Source organism: Lycorma delicatula, chromosome 3, assembly GCF_047948215.1.
Source record: "Lycorma delicatula isolate Av1 chromosome 3, ASM4794821v1, whole genome shotgun sequence".
NCBI classification, from domain to species: Eukaryota; Metazoa; Arthropoda; class Insecta; order Hemiptera; family Fulgoridae; genus Lycorma; species Lycorma delicatula.
Genome location: NC_134457.1, coordinates 49332688 through 49345137, shown reverse-complemented (window position 1 = coordinate 49345137; position 12450 = coordinate 49332688). Strand labels below are relative to the sequence as shown.

At 30.4% G+C, this 12450-nt stretch overlaps 1 protein-coding gene across 1 annotated transcript in view; it reads right to left on the bottom strand.

Annotated features, from left to right (window-relative positions):
• LOC142321579 (uncharacterized) overlaps nt 1-10078 on the bottom strand; it is a 63944-nt gene extending 53866 nt beyond the window's left edge. The window contains exons 1-3 of the mRNA XM_075359786.1: nt 9790-10078; nt 4348-4439; nt 2877-2993 (exon numbers count right to left, since the gene is read on the bottom strand). The gene's annotated coding sequence lies outside the window, so the exon portion shown is untranslated. The remainder of the gene's footprint in view (nt 1-2876; nt 2994-4347; nt 4440-9789) is intronic.
• Between the last annotated feature and the right edge of the window lie 2372 nt (nt 10079-12450).

The window sequence follows — 12450 nt, the reverse complement described above, 5'->3', positions numbered from 1 at the left end:
TCCACCTTACCAGCAAATGAAATATACGCTCTCCAGATCTTTCTGTTTTTCAAAGCATTATCAGGAGGTTAAAATATTAAAGTCAATAATTAAAATGAATTAGAATTATTAGATTGTAATAATGCATAGAATAAATTATATCTGATCCCGGATTAGAGTGATAGAAAGTATTAAAAGGGGAAGATGCATAAAATGAAATTTTCTGCACATGTATTTCAAAAACTATTGATTAGAGCAAAGCTAGACCATTTTAAAATTTTAACTGGAATTTGTCTTTTTTAAAATTTAAATATTAAAAAATTAATATTAGGATTTTTTAAATATTTGTATTTCTACTCATTGATCCCCGTGAGGTAGCGTTTCGGATCATTCGCCGATTAATTGTATAAATATTAAAAAATCTGATGTGGACATCACGTGACTTCCTTGTATGCTTACATACAATGTATGTTTGAACATACTGTATGTAGTGCTGCACACTGCCCTTGCTCTTATATCTCAAGACTGACCAAACCAAGTTTCTTCAAATTTGGCAAAAATATATGGAGCATTAATAATATTATTTTTTTCAAATTTTTTTAAGAGGGTGGGGGATATTATAAAAAAACCATTTTTTGAGAAATTTTCTTCAGAAATATTTTAGAAAAAACTTTATCAAAAACAAAATTTTTACCTACAATGCATATAAAAAATTAATCCAAAAACGTTTTCAAAAAATCAACCTCTGCTCTTAACTGAAATTGTTTTTTTTTCATTTGTTCCTTCTTCCTGCGGTTTAAATACTTTTCAAAACTCTTCTGAAAGTTAATACTTCATAATAAGAGCTATCAAGAAATTTCTACAATTTTTTTAAATTATCAATCCCAGACCTAAAATGCAGAAACGTCTTTAGAGGATTTTCTTTTCTTATTTTAGCCTGTATTCAAGTGGGGATTAAGTTTAGAGAAAAGTTTACTGAAATAAATTTGTTAAACTTAACCATGTATGAATATTTAAAAAAAAGAAGTTTTTTCTTAAAATTTATCCCCCACTTCTAAAAATTTATATATTCTATTTTTTGGCTCTAACTCTTAATTTGTACTATTAATAGCCAGGAAAGTCATGTAATCCTTTGCCAGTTTTTTTATGTTAAAAAAATTCAAATTTTCATATATATACATTTAACAATGATAAAAAAATAACCTACTAATCAGGAAAATGAATTTATAAATAAATCGTAAAAAAGAATGAATAAAGCTATACTTATAACACAAAAAATAGTGTGGTACCATACCATGTATATATTTCAGTTTTATAAAGAAATCAAAGTTTTATTGTAATTATTAATAATTTAAATATTAAGGAATTAATATTCTAACTAGTTTACAAAGGAATTTGTGGCTATGATTATAGCTGTTTGTGATACATTGTAACCTGCTGGGTGAAGACACCTGGCTTATGATGATCCCATTCGCCACACCGCCCACTCCAATCCTAGTCCTGATGGGCTTTTCCGGAGGTTGTCTTTTAAACTCTCTAAACTTGATATAATACATCATCATCAGTTTAGCCTCTATCAGGATGCCACCAATACAAATGCCTTGGCCATCAATGTATTTACACAACTTATTATCCTCCTTCGTATAGCCACAACCGCCTACCATAACTTACAACCCTCAACTATCAAATAAACAATTTGCAGAAGCACGATCCCCACGCCTTCCTCTAACACCGAACTTTCAATGCAAAACCTCTTCCCATATATAACTTCAATTAACTATGCACTCAGATCATTATTTGACTGAATCTTTAAACACCGCAAATACTATCCTTATACCAACAAAACAACTTTTGATCGGAACAATGACAATTTTGTCCTACAATTCAATTTACTCGAAGTCCTCTCATTTTACTTAAAAATAAGAAAGAGATTCAGAAATTTACTAAGCCTCTAATAAAAACATACTCTATCTCTCTCTGCTCTGGTCTGCTTTCAGGAGCGAGGTCAATAAATACACCCTTCCACACTGCAACTCTATCACAATGTTCCCCACACATCCATTCTCATCCTAACAGCAAATAACTCAGCTAACCGTTTAAAATTAACTCAGCTAAACAGAATCAAGGCATCAAGTGCTGATGCCAATTTGGTATCAGGGCTTGTTGCCAAAACACCTATCTTGGCAAAGTAAGCACCCAATTGAGCCCCTAGCTACCCGAGTTGCTTTATATCTATACAACAGCATCAGATCCCCTCAGTCATCCTCTGCTGGGTTAAAAATGTAAGGAAGGCAGCAAATATGTTCCACTCAACTTTGATTTTCCAATTAACTTGCAGATCATAACAAGAATTGATCCTCACAAGCTCTCTAGCTACTTTGATATGTTCAGCTTCATACCTGCGGCAGTCATATAAGACATGGCACACATCAATGGCCCTACACTCTGGACACAAGCCTGAATTAATCAAACCAAATCTGGTCAACCTCTCGAAAAGCACCATGTCTAGAAAAAACTGGGTAATATGCCAATTGGGGAAATCCATTACTACCTGCATACTTCTCACATCAGAAAAAATAATATGTATCTAATGGCCATAGGTGATCGTCCTATGGCTGTTTGTGATACAGTAATTTTACTTAATTGTTTATCTTTTCATCACAACATAAGCACAAAAAAAAAATACTTGTAGCTAAGCAAATTAATAATAGATTAAGAAATGAAAAAAATACATAATGATCATACATATCAGCCTCTGGTCATTTATGTACATCAGCCTATAAAACACTGTTTTTTTTTTTACCTGATGAGCATCAAGGTCAACTATCATTGCAGATTTAACACGCAAACTTTCATTATTAAATAAGAAATGTATTAATAGTGTTATATCAACATACAGACAGAAGCCACCTCTAGAATTTGCTGAACAATGATGAAAGCCACCTCCTATATTAATAGCCTATCCTCTTTCAATTGCCAGTCTTCCAGCTAAAATACTACCACCAGTCTGATACCTACATTGAGAAAAAATTTGAAATTACATGCGCTATTTATATTTATTCTACAAGTTATGTTAAATTTTATATCAATAAATTCTAAAATGTAATAATGCACCTAATATCCACTAATCTGTACAACATTCTCTCCTATCACCTATACTTGATGCGTTTTCTTCTTTAGTTTAATTTATCCTTCTCATTTTGAGAAGGATAGGTTATTGTTCCCCTTACTTTGAAGTGAAAAAGAGGCAAGTTAGTGGGGCCATAATGTTGAATATAGAGTCATAGGTCAAATATCATTGATTTTATAAACCGATAATAAATGTCCTTAGGGAGGTCCAAGAAACATAATGTCTTATGTAACCATCATAATGGTTATGCAAGATTTGTGGATAAAAAATTAGACTGCAAAAATTTCAAGGCATTAAAGAGAATAAATAAATACTGGAAACTTTTTACTCTTATTTTAGAAAGGTTTGGGGGACCCAGATTTATCTGATAGGTATTTCAGTCGGCCCTTAGCATTATTGTGCAAGCACTGGACAGGAAACAAGAGATCTTGGGTTGGTCTACAGATAGCCTTTTGTACAAGGCACATCAAAACTTTTCTAGCTCTGCAGGTCCTGGCACCTTCAGTTTGTACCAATTCCAAAATCACAGAACCAAAAATGGAGCAGAAATAAAAAATACAATAAAGACATGGGAGAAGAGTAAGGACCTGACCCTTGTAGAAATTCAGTCATTCAGTCACAAGACAATAAAACCCAACAACAAAAATGCTAAAACCATTGTCCAAAAGTTAGCTCCCATCCTCATTACACTCCCTCAGAAAGAACATTTTTTACTGAGATGGAACCAGTATGTTATTCAACAATGATTTTGAAGTAATCTGCTGAAATATAAGTTGCGACAAAAATTGCTCTACCTGAAAAGATTTAATCATCTAACATGGGATAAAAGGTTCTAAAGGAACAATTTCATCCATTCTAGCAATCATGTAACATGGAAATATCAAACTACTAAACCCTCAGAAGATAATCGTGAACCTTGTTAACCCACAAATCACTGAGAGAGAAAAAACAATGCATATATACCTAGCAAACTATCAGTTAAACAATATACACATATATAATTTTACAATACTGAAATGTTTTCAGTATTTAAATTTATACCACTAAGTGAATGAAAGTCTTCTACCAATACAAAGTGTTTAATTTCCATGTATTACATCATACATTGATCAAACAAATTTTTCTTATTAACCAACACTTGTATGCATGCCACAATCACTAAATTTTGTTATACGTCAATAAATTACAATAATAAATTTATTTAAATTATTAAAAGAGAAAAACAATTTCATACTTACCTCATAGGTTTGAGATATAATCATTGTATTAAAACGTTTGGCAACATAGCAAGTGGTGCAACTTCAGCAATCCCTGGGTTAGTCCAATTCCACTGATTAAAAAAAAAAGACGATAATAAATTAACTTTTAAGAAAAAAGTTGTTAATACTATTATCTAAATAGCTTTATAACTTAATTTTCTTATGCCTGCTTTGTCTCACTTTTTTCTAGGTTCTGAAAGAAGTAACTTGGTGATATTTTTACAGTCAGATTTACTTCCTGATTCCACCTTATTAAAGGAATGATGTATGGAAACTTTTAGTGTGTGAAAAAGTTATTACATGGCCTTAGATTTTCAGCAGCAAGACTAATGCCAAAATATAATTTGTTAGCAATTAGTTTAATAGAAGATTATACTAATTTTAATCCTATTTGTTTTCCATATTGGTTTTATTTTTTTTTATCACTTTCTCAACGATAAAAAACTAAACATAATAAAAAAACAAAATTAAAATATTCTTCACATTATAAGCCATGATTATTATTAAATAAGTCACACATTCATCAAACATTTAAATACACATTTTATCAAATTAATAAATAAATTATTGTTATTATAAAAGAAGTGGAAAATGAAAAATCATCTGATTTCTGATGGTAGCAATCTAGCCTGGAAAAAGGGACTTCTGATTAGACCTTATTCGTGAAAATAACATTTTTTTTAATGCAAATAAAATGGTTTTTAAATTAATGCTTTATAATAATATTCATATGTTTTAAATATAAATAGTACTTTTTAATTAACCATCTCTTTTAAATTAACATTTTATAGGTTTTTGTTTTTCTTTTTTCAGTAAAACTTTTTAGATATTTTTTGAAAACGTTTCTTACCAATTCAGTTTCAACTTTATCATAGATTACCTTTTCATATTTGTGTAATGAATTATCATTTTGAAATCAATTTTGATTATTTTCAGTAAGTATAGTGATTATTTATACTACTATTTTAAATATTTTTAACAAGTTTATTGCATAATATAAAAAAATCCTATTGTAAAATAAACATACATTTATCTTTATTTTAAATATGTATTTGTGGACATATTTTGAAAGTATTTGTACTTACAAATTATTTATCCAGTAGATCATGCTGAATGTAGACTGATAACAGTGTACATGTAAATGTAGAGATGTATAAACATCTCTACACTTATCTTGACATCTTTGAAGTATCTCCAGTGTAACAGTTCAAAAGGCTTCCCTCCATACTATTATGCAATTCTTCAATTTTTGCATACTGATGTTGAGATCACAGTTCTTGACTGATTATTTCCCACAATGAGTTGTCAGGTGTAGCAAGGTCGAGACTTCATATCACTATTCATGTTCTCCTCAAAAAAATATGGTAACCAGTGATCACGATGTCATCCTAGCCCTTATCATGACATGTGGTGGATTCCCTTCCAACCCACACACGAAATAAGAATTCACCTTAGCCCAAACAACCGCATTTCTGGTTCACGAACTGTGATAGATTACACATCTTCAGAAAACAACTCTTATGTAGGGCAGCTCAACTGGAAATTGTGCTAATAAAACATGTTTCCATCCAATCATTCATAAGCGTTATTTTTTTTTAAATCATCATGAATTTTTGATTGTAGTATATTGAGTATGTTTATGAATAAATTTAAGGAGTGCTTCTTCAAATTGAAATGTCAACACACATTTGATTTGCATCTTCTTTCCTCTACTACTTGGTCTATATTTAAAAAACTACTGGCAGAAAACCCACACCTCTCTCAATCAAGGAATTTGCTTTATGAGGCAGATCCTTGTTAAAGGACTCATCAAATGTATTCATTATGAGTGATCCTGCTTGTCTCATACAATGTCATTCATGCATTCAAACATGTCAAACAACCACCCCTCTACAATGTAATTATGTCCACTCATATCATGGGTTTGAAATTAAAACAAGAGAGAGAGTTAGGGTTCTATGTGATATTGACAGGAATACTAAATGCGGTAAAGAAATTACTTCTTAGGCACCAATACCATATATGGCTTATAAAATGATTACCACAATAACTACAGTTAGGCATCAGGGACTTCTCAGATGTGTGCACAACAAAAAATTTCTTACATTTATCTCAAAACATTTTCAGTCATATTTGTAACCAGTTGTCAGTTGATAATATTGTGATTGTAATTTATAATTTAAACAGACATGTAATCAAATTGTGATAGAAAATCACATTATGAGATTTGAATCATGTCTAATCATTTAGTATATCACTTTTGTTTATTTTCATGTTTAAAACTAACATTCAAATTTAAAAATTATTCTGTAATTATCATGTACAATATTATTTAAACATAATACATTTTATTATTTTAAATATGCTGGAGATTTGAATGACTTTCATGAAAATACTCACAGGTTCTTATCTTTTTTAACTGTCTTTATGATATTAATAAATTTATTGTATAAAAAATATATACTTGTCCGTGGTATATGTATGTATGCTAGTTATCAAAACAAAACAGCTTTAATCAACCTGACATGAGATACAAATTACTCCTGAAATTATTTTTATAATGGCCTCTACCTTAATAGAAGAATATAAATATATATCTGATACCACTTTTTCAAGCACTTTTTTGATACAGTTGAAAAGTTATCAAACAATTATTTTGGTTTTCAAGATTACAGAAAACATTAATCACTGTTACCTTATGCATATGAGATTAATTATTTGTTTTCATTTCACAAAAACTAGAGCAATCATTTTGGAGATACATAGGCATCAACAAAAATACATTACTTCTAATTTTTTCTTTTCTACCTTTGTATTTTTTTTTTTTGTATGTACACTGAACTGCGTACAGATGTCTTAGCATCTCTGCAGAGTACTGTTGATCCAATGTCACTACACTGTGTTACTATGTTAACTAGTATTAAATAAATAAATTCCCCTGGTGCAGTCTGGTAAAAAGATAATCGTCACAAACAAATCAATAAGAATCAAATATAATCTGTTACCTTATAAATAATAATAAATTATTACCTTTAAGCTGTTTAAATATTCAATAGAATGAACAACTAAAAGATCCTCAGTTCTTCCTTCTTCAGGTTTAATTATAGAATTTTCATCAAGCAAATACTTTAAAAAAAGTAAGAAAAAGAGAAACAACATGTAAAAATCATACAAACTCAGACTCATTTATTTTTCTGTGTACAAGGGAAGATCATAAAATAAGTTTTCCACTTCAAGTTCTGTTGAATGTACTACATACAGCAAGGTGGTTCTTAGAAGTCACTTAGTTTAGACATATCACTAGACAATTTGACTAATTAACACCATACATTTACATCTGATATAGACAGTTCAACAACTGGTCTATCTGATATGTACATAAGAAAGACTATGATATGTTATACACTCATTTGTACCTACTGGACCTATATCATTGGTCTTATAGGTATTGGTCCACAGGTACTGGGTGGGCCAAATATCACTTCCTATGAAAAAATATTTACAATCTTTTTATTATTAAAATATTATAATTTTTTATTTCTTTCAAATTAAAGTTAAATAAAAACAAAATTCATTTTGTAAAAGTACACCCTCCAAAAAAGAATAATAACAGTCACATTTTACTTGAAAAGTCAGAGGAGTGTTTCTGAAACAATTAAAATTTTGAAAGTTTTACAAAACTAGAAAATCACCTTCTAGTACAATTATCTGCACAATGGTTTACAAATATGTACAGACTGAATCAGTGGAAGACGTCAGAAGATCAGGATGACCAAGATCTTCCAGAAATAATGAAAATATTGAGTCTGTAAGGAACAGTCTATCCGAGAATACCACAATGCTAACACAAAAATGTTTCACTCAGTTGGGCATTAATTTAACATCATTACGCAGAATATTGCACAAGGATTTAAAAATATTTCCTTACAAAATCCAATTAGACCATAAAATGGACTCCAATAATTACACATTACATCTGAAATACTGCCGACAGTTTATCAACACTGACAATTCCTTTTTGCCTACTTTGTGGATGAGTGACGAAGCCCACTTCCACCTTAGTGACTACGTCAACAAACAAAATGATCGTTTTTAGGGTACTGCCAATCCCCAAGTTACACACAAACATTCTTTACAGCCACAAAAAGTTACGGTGTGGTGTGCTCTTTCTTAACAAAGAATCAATGGGCCGTAATTTTTTTATTTAAGAAAATTGTGTTTTAGTAACAGTGAATAGTGCCAGATATCAGCAAATGAAGAAAGAATTTTTCATTCCGGATCTTGGAGATGACGTCAAAGAGGCCAGATTCCAGCAAGATGGAGCCACGGCTTACACCAAAATCGATTTCCTTAGGTCAACATTTGTAAATCAAATAATTCTGAGAAATTTAGATTTTCACTGGCCTCCAAAGTATCTGGATTTGGTGGCTCCTGACTTTTTCTTTGGAGCTATTTGAAAGAAAAGGTTTATGTAAATAAGTCACAAAATTTAGAAAAGCTAAAAAACCAACATTTGAGACAAAATAGCAGCAATACCATAAGAAATATTGGTTTTAACTAGGCAAAATGTGTTAAAAAGAGTCTAGATTTCTGAACACTTCAGAGGTTAGCATTTAAAAGATAATACTTTCAAAGCCTAATTCAGTAAATCATGTTTTGACTGAAATTTAATTTAAAGATAAAAAAATTAGTTTTGAGTTAATTTGTAAAGTTTTATTAAAAAAAAAGTTGGAAAAGTTACTTTTGGCTACTTGTATATTATACGACATACTACATATATATCCCCTGATATAACAGAATGATCTTTTCTACCATATAGATAGCTTTTTCTCATTTTGTAATGTATATAGACTATTTTTATAGAGATAAAATACTATATATTTCAAATATATTTTTATTCCATAAATTAGTTAACAACTGAGTTCAAAAATGGTCACCATATTAATATCATACCATGTTACACATTGTTTAAAATAGAAAGAATTGGAATACAGTTCAATAATGCACAGGACTAATTATGTTGGAACTACATATAATATTTACAAATAATGTATGTTTCAATAATAAAACTAAAGCAAATTTATTTTCTTGCATATTAAAACACCTGAATTGATAAAAAATATTTTTTAACCCTTTTAAAGTTAAAATAATACTTTAAATTAGCAAATTAATATAAATAATAAAAATTTTGTATGAGATTATAGTCTAATTTTTAAACTTCATTAATACTATTTCTTTTTTAAAGTCTAAAATTCTCTTTGTAATTTTTTTTCATAAAAGTTAATTTTTTCTGTACTTCGAAACACATTATTGCCATTTAAATACCATCAAACACTTCTTAGATGAAAGAACATTAATATTAATATCTTCATACTTATTCTATTAAATTGTACCCTCTATTATTTCTTTATCAGTCATAACCTGACATGCTGGTTTGTTATTGTTAATATCCTCCACTATCAAGAACTTATGGTAAATCTGCTTCTCCAAATGAGAACAAGATAGAGTTTACAATTACTATTAAGCATTCCCGTCGTCCTTCGCCGCACTACATCGTTACACAGTTTTAATTGTGTGTCGACCAACATTTTGTCGTTTTCGACAAATATGAAGCAAATGGGATTACAAATACAATTTTTCCAAATATCTTGACCCCCAGCGCTACCTAGCGGATCCAAACTAACTCAGAAACCATGGCGAGCGTGCGCACAACTCACCAAAGTTTCATCGAGATCGGATGAATGGTATAGCAACGAATACGGGAAAACAAATTCACTTTATATATGTAACATTTCTATATACATAATACAAGGTAACATCTTGAGGATGGGAGTTGAATCGATAAATTGTAGCTATCGATGTTGATTGCTTTTGACTATCGATTCAGTATGAATTGATCAGTTGGCTGTTAAAGCGGATTTTAATATTACAGTTCAGATTTACGTTCTAAAATTAACGTACATTAATCATCTGATTTAGTTATAAATAACTGGTGGCATTTTTAATAATAAAAACGAATTATCCAGGTCAATAAAATGTCACATAAATATATTTTTGTTTGCTAAAGAATTAAAACAAAAACGGAAAATTTGTTCGTCAGTTTAAATATTAAAAATAAAAAAATTGCGTTAAAATTAGCAGTTTATAAACAGATTTTATAGCTTAAGAAAGCCTGATTTGCTTTTAGGATAAAGCAAGTAGCGAGTGGTAGCGTCTCGATCTCTCATCCAGAAATACCGGGTTCGAATATTTGGCAGGTATGGTATTTTTTTACACGCTGCAAAAATCACATTTCATATTCATAACCAAAATAAGTGTTTCTGTAGTAAATTTCATCAAGCAAAAAAAAAAAAAATTAGTTCAAATGTTATTTCAAATAGCTCAGTTTTGTAGATGAAATAAAAAATGGAATAACATATATATATATATTTCGCCGGTATACTTGCAATACCTCGTAAACCATATTTTTTTTCATTTTACTTATTGTATATGCTTTCGGTTCAAAATTTCTGGTTGCCATGATTACTATTCTATCTTTCGTAATTTGGTTTCTTTTTTAGGTTTCTATAAAGCCTGAAAATATAATTATTATTTATCAGTATTATTTTCACAACTATGAGCGTAACATACAGTGCGGAGTCTAGGGATGGTGCCGTCTGGGTAGATGGAAATGGCTAGCGAAGCGTGTTCTGGAGCCATGGAGTAGGTCACGAGGAGCCCGTGAGTTGGCTCCGGGATTCGCCCGGGCTGAACTGAGCCCCGAGGGTTCAAATTCTGACTAGACGGGCCAGCAAGTTTTAAATCGTGTGATCTGTCAGGAAATTTGATTAAAATTCTATAAAATAAAAAGTTCATTAAACTTAATTATATTGAACAATTTTTTTGAATTTAAAAAAAAATTGTTATTGTCATTTTGTAGGCATCCCAACCCCGTAGGAGAAGACACCTGCCTTGTTACGCTTCCGGTTGCCACACACCCCCACCCATTCTTAGCCCTGATGGGCTTTAACGGGAGTATTTTTTTGACAGTGTAGTTGTGACGATTTATACAATGAGAATGTCATTTTTAACCCAACCTGATTTACGTGCGGGAATAAGTGAAAAGTTAAATTTTGTGAAGTTCTGTAATATTCATTTTGTTAATGTTTTATCAAACTTTCAATTCTGTATCTCCTTAAAATGTTTTTTTCTTTTACAGAATGGATGAGGGTGAGCGCGCAACACACACGGAGTCATCGCGCACTCTGATTGGTTGACAGAATGGTGGGAATCTTTAAAAAAAAAATTCGCAATCGTCGCCTCCCGGTGCAAACGCCACGACGACCACGGTCATATATATATATATATATATATATATATATATATATATATAAATATTGTATGGTAGGTGTGCCCGTCACATACTAACAGTGGGACAATAATAATTAGAGAAAAAAATTTAATTCACACACAATCACATATATATATATATATATGTAAAATGTCACAAGATGGTCGAAGTATATGAATATATATTTCATTTTTCTCCCGCGCATCTTATATACGACATGTTTTACGTAAAACATCAGGGATAGGTTGTAGCCGATTGGTCTAAGGCTTCAGTCGCTTGCGACTAGTCATAGCACGATTCGAAACCTAGTCGACTAGGATTTTTTTTAAAAAGTACATAAAATTTTGTTTCATTGTTTTTTTTAATTGTTATTATTGAATTTATTATTTATTGTAATTTTTTTATAATCTGAGGTTAATATTATTAATAAATCAATATATTTAAATTAAAAAAAAAAAAAAAGTAGATGAAGTGTGATTCGAACCGATGTTCTTTCCCCTTGTAAGATCCAGATATTTCATTAATTAAAATTTTATTAAGCTGTAAGTCTGGAACCAATAAAAATAAGCACCACTTATGATATATCGTTGAAAAGCTCTCAATGAGGGCTTACTGCAATTAAGAAAAGGTCAAAAATACTTATTTTTATTGGTTCCAGAGTTACAGCCAAATAAAATTTTAATTAATGAAATATCTGGATCTTACAAAGGGAAGGCATCTAGGTTCAAATCAAACTTCTATTTTTTTTTTTT